We start from the raw sequence: 9581 nt of genomic DNA on the forward strand, positions 1-9581 counted from the left end.
TATAAACCACTTAAACATTTAGATCTCGCTGTTCTGAGCATTTTTGAACCCCATATATACATGGCAGAAATGGATAATAGCAACACAATTGAATTTAATTGATTATAAGTAGTTTTCAGTCTTTGTGAGATGTTATCTGTGCATCACGCAATTTTTTCGACCAATATTTGATTTTTGGTATTATTGCATTTACACACCGTTCATTCCTACCACTAATCTATTAACATATTCGAATAAGAGGTCTAATTGTTGGAAGGAAAATGAATGTGGAGCTGCCTACATGAGAAGCGTTACCGGGAAACTTTAGTGCCTTTAATTTTGAAATATATCCGGCCTGGTTCTATTAGGATTCTTGGCCTGCATATAAAAAATTATGTGATCATGGTTACGAACACCACATGATTAATCACTGAAAATTTATTATAGGTCCAGCCCAGCCAGATATACACACAAACAATTGAGAGGGTTTGGCGTGACTTAAAGGAGTGGATTAAAAGGCCTGGTATCTGGAAACACTTCCTGAAGCAATACATAGCAAGATATATATTCATTCATGATTCTTCTGGAAATGTCCTTCATAAATTCTTGGAAGAAGCTGCCCGCCTATACCCCCCGTTAAGTGAGAATCAACGTCAGCAATCGGGCCAATAAGGTAAGAAATAGGTGATTCTATCATATGGTGAGAGTCAGTTAAGTTAAGTTAAGTTAGGTTAGGTTTGGTTTTTGTTTTTCTAGTGTTTTTTGGGTATTTTTTAGTCGGTGTGACAATGCAAATTTACCTGATTTTCTCAAAGGAAGCAGCCTGGGTATGATTTTAATTTCATTGACCAGTCTCACAATGGCCGTGGTGGAGTATGGTTGTCGTTTGTGCTCCTACGATTAAGTTTAGTGCCGAGTTTTACGAGAAAGATGACCATTCTATCCAATTCTTGCATATCCCTGGTCCTTCCACTTCTAACTCGGGGCATTGTACTTTCGGACATGACGCCCTGCAAAGCTTTTAACTACAGGCATCCCCCGCGTTATGGAACCCCGGGGCAACGTTAAGGTAGGACTGGGTGTACTAAGCTCTTCCTTACATTCCTTTAATACTCTGGCAAATATCTCATCGGTACCTGGCGACTTCTTAGGTTTACTAACATCGTTACTAGTCACTACTATCTTGCTTGATTTATTTTCTTCATTATTTCTGTATATAGTCGGTGCCTCGGGTATCATGTTTAAATTTTTGGTGGTGAAAACTGTTGTAAAATATCTTCAGATTATTGCTCAGTTCTCTGTCGTTAGCCTGCCAGTATCTGACTGTATTGGTCCAATATTGTCACGTGTTTTAGTGTGATACATTTGGAAGAACCTCTTGGTGTTTGACTTTGCCTCCCTTACTACCTTCAGTTCTTTGCTTTTCTTATCTCAGTCTTAACCCTACTGGCCAATTCCTTATAATAATCTAGGAGGTAAACTTCAGCCGTTCTTTGTCCAATAATATTCTTTAAACAATTATGTATCCATTTGGAGTCATTGTTATTTGATCTGTGTTTTTTGTATGGTATGTTTTGCCTTTGTGTATTAAGTAACTCGTTATTTAAATTGTTGTGGAACTTGTCAACCTCAGATCTCGTGATGTCACCAGGTAAAGTGAGGTCGCCCTCCGGGTACATTGTGTGAGGTCATATAATTCACTGCTTGGTTTTGGGACCACTTCTGTTTACAGTCTACACCATTAGTCTTGCATCTCTGCTGGATGTCCGTAGATGCTCGGGGTGTTGGCTACCGTTTCTATGCTGATGATAATGAAATCCTTAATGTCTGATACGTATTAAGATTGGGATGGCTTTGAGAAAACTTGGACTGAATAATCGCAGAACCAAGATTATCGTCATCCAGGGAAATATGAAGGGAGAAGACACAGATGATTGGGCTCCTTTATACAGTACTTTGGGGAAATGTAATTCAGTCCTGTTGATTATGTTCATAATCTTGGAGAGTAATGTGACTCAAAAATTAATATAAAATAGCATATAAATTCAGTAGTTGCAACTTTCATATTCAAATTCTATAGTACAGTTCAGTATGTTGTTAATCACTCATTTGGATTGTCAATGTATTGTGACTATAATATTTTTCGAGTGTTTTAGCTAATAAAATTACCAATAGTATTATGGTAGTTGCTCAAAGTGGAGAAGGCTTTGAAAGAGAGGGAAAATGTGGGGTAAAATAATAAAAAGAACAATAAAAAACCTTTGAAGACCTAACCCAACCTATAAAGCACGTACAGCACCTTATTGTTGATTTTGGTGTTTAATGTGTTGGTGAAGTTTTCCGTGTTCAGGTGAGGTGGGAATCCATAAACTTGAAAATGGTTTCTAACCTTTTTATACATTAAGGAAGGTTAGGTTAGGTTTTCAAAGGTTTGCTTAGTGTTATTTTTAGTATTTTACCCCACATTTTCCATCTACTTCAAAGCCCTGTCCACTTGTTGGGAATTAGGGAGGTTTTATAGTTTAAAATCCTCAAAAAATATAAATTTGTGCCGGAAACACCAGTGAAGAAAACTGATTCCTAGGTAAAAAAGAATTCTAGTAATATGGTAAAGAATCCAAAATGCCTATTGGGATAAAAACGAATATTAACTGAAGTATTTCCCCTGATGTATCCTCTATAACAGGTCATAACCATACTGTACTTCTCTTGTTATAAGGTGGAGGAGATGGTTAGCACCAGAAATAACTTAAGGAATTGTACCAAAATTTCTGGAGATACTGTTTACATGACCCTGAACACGGACACGACAATGCACGGAACCTAACAGAACCTGACCTGACCTAAACTAAACTAAACTAACCTAACCTAACCTTAGCTTCCTAACCTTACCTAACTTCCTAACCTGTGCATTGTCGTTTTGCTTTTTTAACTTATTATCAGCCAAACATCACCCAAACATATTTGTATACTGTATTTTGTTAATATTTTCCACAGTTGTTAATTGGACAATATTAACTAAGGAAACCGATGCGACAACTTTTTACAGTATTATATTATTATTGGTTATTACATTTCCAGGAAGCTTCAAGGACCAGCAACACATTTCAGTATGACCAGTACAGACTCAACCATACACACTGTCCAGACCTATACAGTATATTATGACGGCACCAATGACAACTGATGAAACACAGTTGATCTGTGGGAGGTGAGTCTTACTGTTATTTCACATGTTTTCATTAGGTGTATAAGCTGAGTCTAATACAGTACTTGTGTTTTCCTTTGAGACTGTTTTTACCTTATTTACCTAATGGCCACCCAGTAAAGGTGGCCATGCCAAGGGATGGAAACCAGTGGGTTATGTAAGATCCTGCATTGTTCTTTTAGTATAATGACCTGTGGGTATAATATTTATTAGTCAGTGATGATGATTATAAATCTTATTATTAATAACCATATGGTTGACAATCCCTTATCCGAAATCCTTGGGGTCAGCTGTATTTCTGATTTTGGAATGGTTAGGTTAAGGAATTTTATTTATTTATTCATTTTTATTTTATTTATATTTTATTTCTTACAGGGAGCAGACCACCGGGGCACAGGTCACCGACCCACATTGGGGCCTGGGGGCGAAAATGTAACAACAATAATAATAATAATTCATAGGTCTAGGTCGTCTTTCTCACTTTGATCTTTTTTCATTCTTGTATTTCTTCATTATTATTATTATTATTATTATTATTATTATTATTATTATTACTATTACTATTACTATTATTACTATTATTTCTACATTTTTGCCCCTCTGGCCCTGATGTGTATCAGTGACCTGTGCCCGGGTGAGCTAATCCCTGTTACCTGTATGACAAATAAAAACAAAAAAAAAATAAACTGTTTTGCTCCACTTAAAAACTTTCTGTTTCTGAGTTTTGGATAAGGGATTGTCGACCTATCATGAGAAATGGTTAGGTTATATGACATTAATGATGGCATTGATGATGAGAATGATAATGACAATGATAATAATAACAATGTTTTTTATCCCCCCCACCCCCTCATGTGTGTGAAGATAAGGAAACCTCAAGAGCACAATACACAGAAGTCTTGGAAGAACTCTGAAGAAAACAGTACGAGACATACCAAAAGGTGGGTAACTGACGTATTTTCATTATCTAGTAAAATGACCTGCTGATTTCATAACCATATTATTGATAACCATATCATGAGAAACTATTAGGTTTATGACTATTGATGGTGACATTGATGATGTGAATGATAATCGGAGATATATGATAGAAGTATTTAAGTGGGTGAAAGGAATCAATGAAGGAGATATAGATAAAGTTCTTATAATATCCGAGCAGGATAGGACTCGGAGCAACGGATTTAAGTTGGATAAGTTTAGGTTTAGGAAGGAACTGGTTCACAAATAGGGTGGTGGACGAGTGGAACAAGCTTAGCAACTTTGTAGTAAGTGCTGGAACGCTGGAAAGTTTTAAAAGGAGGCTAGATAGATTCATGGATGATAGAGAGTGGTAGTAACTCTCAACAGGAGCTGCCATGCACAGGCCAACCAGCCTATTGCAGACTCCTTATTTTCTTATATACTTATGATTTTGTCAAGGGTATTTTGTAGTCCAATACTGTTCTTGATTCCACAGCTTGTGTTGGCAGACTGTTCCATAGGTCTACCAGCCTCTGTGTAAAGAAGTATTTCCTTATATTTGGTCTACGTGTTAACTTGGCCAGCTTGTAGTTATGTCCCCTCGTGTTGGTGGTGCAGGACATCACAATGACATGTCCCGGGTTCATGTTTTCATCACTTTCAGGATTATGAATGTTTCATTGAGATCTGCCCCATTGTGGCATGTCTGAAGGGTTGTTAGTCCTAAGGCCCTCGGTCTACTTAGATAATCAAGATGATATAAGGGCGGGGTTGGGTTTTCCTTGTCTCTTTCTTTTCTTTTCCTTATTCTTTCTTTTTCTCCATGAGTTCTGTCTAATTATTTAATTTCCTATAGTTACTCCATAACCTCTGACCTTTGTTAGCATGGTGAGGGTTACGGCACATGGGTTCTGTAATTCTGGTCTCAAGTTATTGGACAAGAATAAAGGCAGATACTGAGGGAAAATGATGCCCCTAACATGCTCTAAAAATGGTTTATTAATATGATATTAAATTTGGTTAAAAATGTCATTAACATACAACTCCTTGGCTTTACTCATCTGTAATTCCAATTAAATAGTCTTGCTTCTTACATCATGACTGGTTGTACATTTAAAAGAACACACCACATGACAAGCAAAGACAGACGATATTTACGTTAAATGAATTCTTTCACTGGGTAAATGACAATTTCACTGTTAAGACATAAACACTGATATTCACAAAATTCACTGAGTTAAGCAGACTTAATATGGCGGGCAGAGACGTACACATACCTGAGATAATGATGGAGAAGCGTCAGAGGAGTGACGCTCTCCTCGCGCACGAGTTTACATTCGGCTAACTGGCAACTCAGGCCTGTGCGGTACACATGCCAGAAAGACTTATAACGCATTGACAGAAATTACGTTCAGCTCGGTTCCTGTACATTTAACTATGAAAATCAATGCCATGATTCAAGTGAATTTCTTATGTCTATTTTTATAAACTAATCAGCGATTGAGCTTGCCAGGAAAAAGTGAAATAGGCATCAAATACACACGCTGTTAACATTAGTTTCACAAACTCAGCGGGATTTCTAGACAAGGAGCCTCTATGGGTATAGGTTGAAATCTTGGAGATAAGAAGTTTGACATGTTCTTTTCAGGTGATTAATGACTTTCCTAAATAAACAACTGACAATAATCAAACTGTAAATATCAGATTTTCTGATGTTTAGGTATCAAAATAATCTAACTTCAATACCAATTGGAAACTCATGGCTATCCCCAAGGACGACATCATGAGATGCCATTCATACAGGCAGACTCGACTCTCACTTACTTGACTACTGTTATTAACAATAGAGACAGTTGAAGCTTTCAACATCACTCACACAGGATCTTGAATGCTTTAAATGTAATCAAACATATCTAAGTTGACTCAAAACAATGGTGTTCTCTCTCACATTCAAATTTACTTTATAGAGAAGTTGGTTTCTGGAAGTCAGAGAAAATGGACGACACCTAAGCTAGGGAAAACGTGTTTCTTCCTAGGGATAACTCCCCAGTTTCCACATGTTTTGCAGGCGTGGAGCATAATATGAATCATCAGGTTTCAAACAGACCAGCCGTGCCATTGTGACCATGACAATGACATACAGTAGTTCAGGAATCATCTTAGTCGCAATGTGTTGTTAGGTCTTTCTGGAGGTAAGGTTTCCATGCCTGTATACATAAACCCAGGCTGGTACATACCTGAGGTTAGTACAGTTGATGGATCATTTTCTTGGTATTCAAATGTACGCTTTATAATTCCTGTATATTGGTTGGCTTTCCTCACTGCTGCCACCCCTTGTTACGTCGCCTTCAGTGGATGATCTATCGCAACACCAAGCTCTTTCTCCTTATTGACAGTTTCAAGGAAAATGTTGTTAACAAAGTAGTTATGATTTGGGTTGTTGTCTCCTACATGCAGTCTTGCATTGTTAAAGATCTTTTGCCACTCTCAAAACCATTTGAACAGCTTATACAAATCTTAACAAAGTTACATCATCATCTTGACTTGCTGTCTACTCAAATATCTTTGTCGTCTACACTCTTGATAATGTGTCTCGATATATTTCATCTTTGTTGTTTATGTGCATCTCAAACAGGCTGGGTTGAAGGATAGAGCCTTGTGCTACACCACTATGAACCTTTTTCCATTCCTAATGTACACCAATAATGACTGCCCTTTGTCTCCTATCTTTGAATTAGTTGTTAATCCACTTCCAAATTTTGCCTGTGAGTCTTTGTGGCTAGATTTTAGAGGCTAACCGTGGATGTGAGACTTTGTCAAATGCCCTAGAGAAATCCACATACATCCATGGTCAAAAAGTTTGTTCAACCCCAAATGAAATGAAACCGCACACTCGCATCAGACGACAGACAGTCAGGGTAAATCGAGTCAGAGACTCATTCCTTTTGACTGACTGTACAACACATCCACTGGTAGACCTTGGTCCATGTGGCCTGCTAATGCTTCAAGGAAAGTGAGCAAGTTTGTCAAGCAGAATATTCTCTTCATGAAACCATGTTGTGATGCATTGATTAAACTGTACTCAGTCAGTTGTTGGATGATCAGGGTGTCTACTTGTCTGGAAATGGCTGGAAAACCTGGAAATAGTCAGGGAATTTTTATGTGAATTCAGTTCAACTTTAAAATATTGTTATTTTGACAGCAATCTTACCATAAATTAATGCTGTATTGTATAATAGGTAAATAATTTAATTTTTAGACGCAAATTCCAGTAAATAGACCACTCCAATAAGTGAATTGTTTGTGTACCTACAGTATTATATAGCATGTTAGTGATCAAATAACCAAATATTACAGTTATACCTACTAATTCTGCAATGAGTATTGTCAGAGATGAATTGTTCTTATAATTAAGTTACTTTATTAAGTGGATTATTCCACATATTAATCATGAGCCATAGGTGGATCAGGAGTGTGATTTTTCATTTTTTGCCGGATTTCCATCTTCTTTTGGAACGTCCAATTCGACCCACGTGAATCTCACAAATCCAAGGAGAAAAATATAGAAGGGGGCTGTGTCAAGGTCTTGGCCGATGTTCATCACTAGGCTTAGGGTGCGTCTTTAAGAGGTCGTCAATTTCTTGATTAATATCATTTGTATCAACTTCAAATTTACCAATAGTTTATACATACAGTAAACCCTCGATAATTCGGCACATATGGGGTTCTGGCCTTGTCGAGTTATCCCATAGTCCAACTTATCGAGACACTTTCTCCTCCTACAAAAACACAACAATAAAAAATGTATCGACCCAGATATGTGTAGTACAGGTAATTACTAAATGTAAAAAGGTAACACTTACTGTAGGTGATACAGAGGTATGGTAGGTGATGTAGATGGTCAGATATGCAGAGATTTTCCCAGATAATTTTTTTATCTTGACATTTCCCGAGTTACACCAATACATTCCCAGACCATATCCATACCCAGTTATATGAAATGCCGAGTTATTGAGGGTTTACTGTATTATTGAAAACCTCAAAATTTGTTATTATCGTAATAAAATACCGAATTAAAGTACAGTATTACCCTGCTTTACACGGTTTCACTTTCCGCGATTTCTCATTTACGCGGTACCTTGCCAGAACCGGACTTTCACTTTCCATGGTGCATCTACACATATACGCGGTGAAGTATAATTTTTTTTTTTTATTTAGCTCATAAAATTCATACAAATTACCCGGCCAGAATATAATTTACAATGCTGGAATTCTTACAATATGATAATCATTTTGAATACAAACATCATGGATTTTGCATTAGACATACAAATTTTAGATCTAATGTAATAATTTGGTTTACACAAAGCAAATATTTTATCCTTTGTGCAGAATATATGAAGTTTACATTCAAAATATTCCCTGACCTGCAAGGAATCCAGAAATGTCAATTATATTATCCTAACTTTAGTCTGAGTTATTATTTATTACTAAAAATGTAAATATACTATTTTCTCCCAAAGCTTCTCTGGTAGGAAGGGAGGGAGGGACCCAGCTAGGGCAGAGTATTTTGATTGACAGATAGTGTCCTTGAAGAATATTTCTTTGTTTATTTACTGAAGATATATGTTTTAGCTCATAAAATTCATACAAATTACCCGGCCAGAATATAATTTACATTGCTGGAATTCTTACAATATGATGATCATTTTGAATATAAACATCATGGATTTTGCATTAGACATAAAAATTTTAGATCTAATGTAATAATTTGGTTTACACAAAGCAAATATTTTATCTTTTGTGCAAAATATATGAAGTTTACATTCAAAATATTCCCTGACCTGCAAGGAATCCAGAAATGTCAATTATATTATCCTATCTTTAGTCTGAGGTATTATTTATTACTAAAAGTTAAAATCTAGTTTTTTCACCCAAACATTTCTCTGGTAGGGAGGGAAGGTGGGGGTGGGGGGGAGGGTTGGGACCGACCAAGCTGGCGTGAGTGTGAGGAGGGTGGGGAGGCAAGGTGGGGTACTTTGATTGACAGATAGTGTTGTGAAGAATATTTTTTTTTTTATTACCAGAAGATATTTGTTTTAGCTCATAAAATTCATACAAATTACCCGGCCAGAATATAATTTACATTGCTGGAATTCTTACAATATGATGATCATTTTGAATATAAACATCATGGATTTTGCATTAGACATACAAATTTTAGATTTAATGTAATAATTTGGTTTACACAAAGCAAGTATTTTATCTTTTGTGCAAAATATATGAAGTTTACATTCAAAATATTCCTTGACCTGCAAGGAATCCAGAAATGTCAATTATATTATCCTAACTTTAGTCTGAGGTATTATTTATTACTAAACGTTAAAATCTAGTGTTTCACCCAATCATTACTCAGAGAGGGAGGAGCCAGTGA

The 9581-nt window shown here is 36.4% G+C and overlaps 1 long non-coding RNA gene across 4 annotated transcripts; it reads left to right on the top strand.

Annotated features, from left to right (window-relative positions):
• Positions 1–453: 453 nt before the first annotated feature.
• On the top strand, positions 454–4159 carry LOC121854020. 4 transcript variants are annotated; one of them, XR_006086451.1, is made up of 3 exons: positions 454–652; positions 3061–3190; positions 4052–4159. It is a non-coding gene; the product is annotated as an uncharacterized LOC121854020 (long non-coding RNA). The 4 variants fall into 4 exon arrangements; XR_006086449.1 differs by lacking the exon at positions 454–652 and adding an exon at positions 910–1048 and having other exon boundaries at positions 4052–4158; XR_006086452.1 differs by lacking the exon at positions 454–652 and adding an exon at positions 1588–1630.
• The last annotated feature ends 5422 nt before the right edge of the window (positions 4160–9581 follow it).

Source organism: Homarus americanus, unplaced genomic scaffold (genome assembly GCF_018991925.1).
Source record: "Homarus americanus isolate GMGI-L3 unplaced genomic scaffold, GMGI_Hamer_2.0 scaffold3652, whole genome shotgun sequence".
NCBI lineage: Eukaryota > Metazoa > Arthropoda > Malacostraca > Decapoda > Nephropidae > Homarus > Homarus americanus.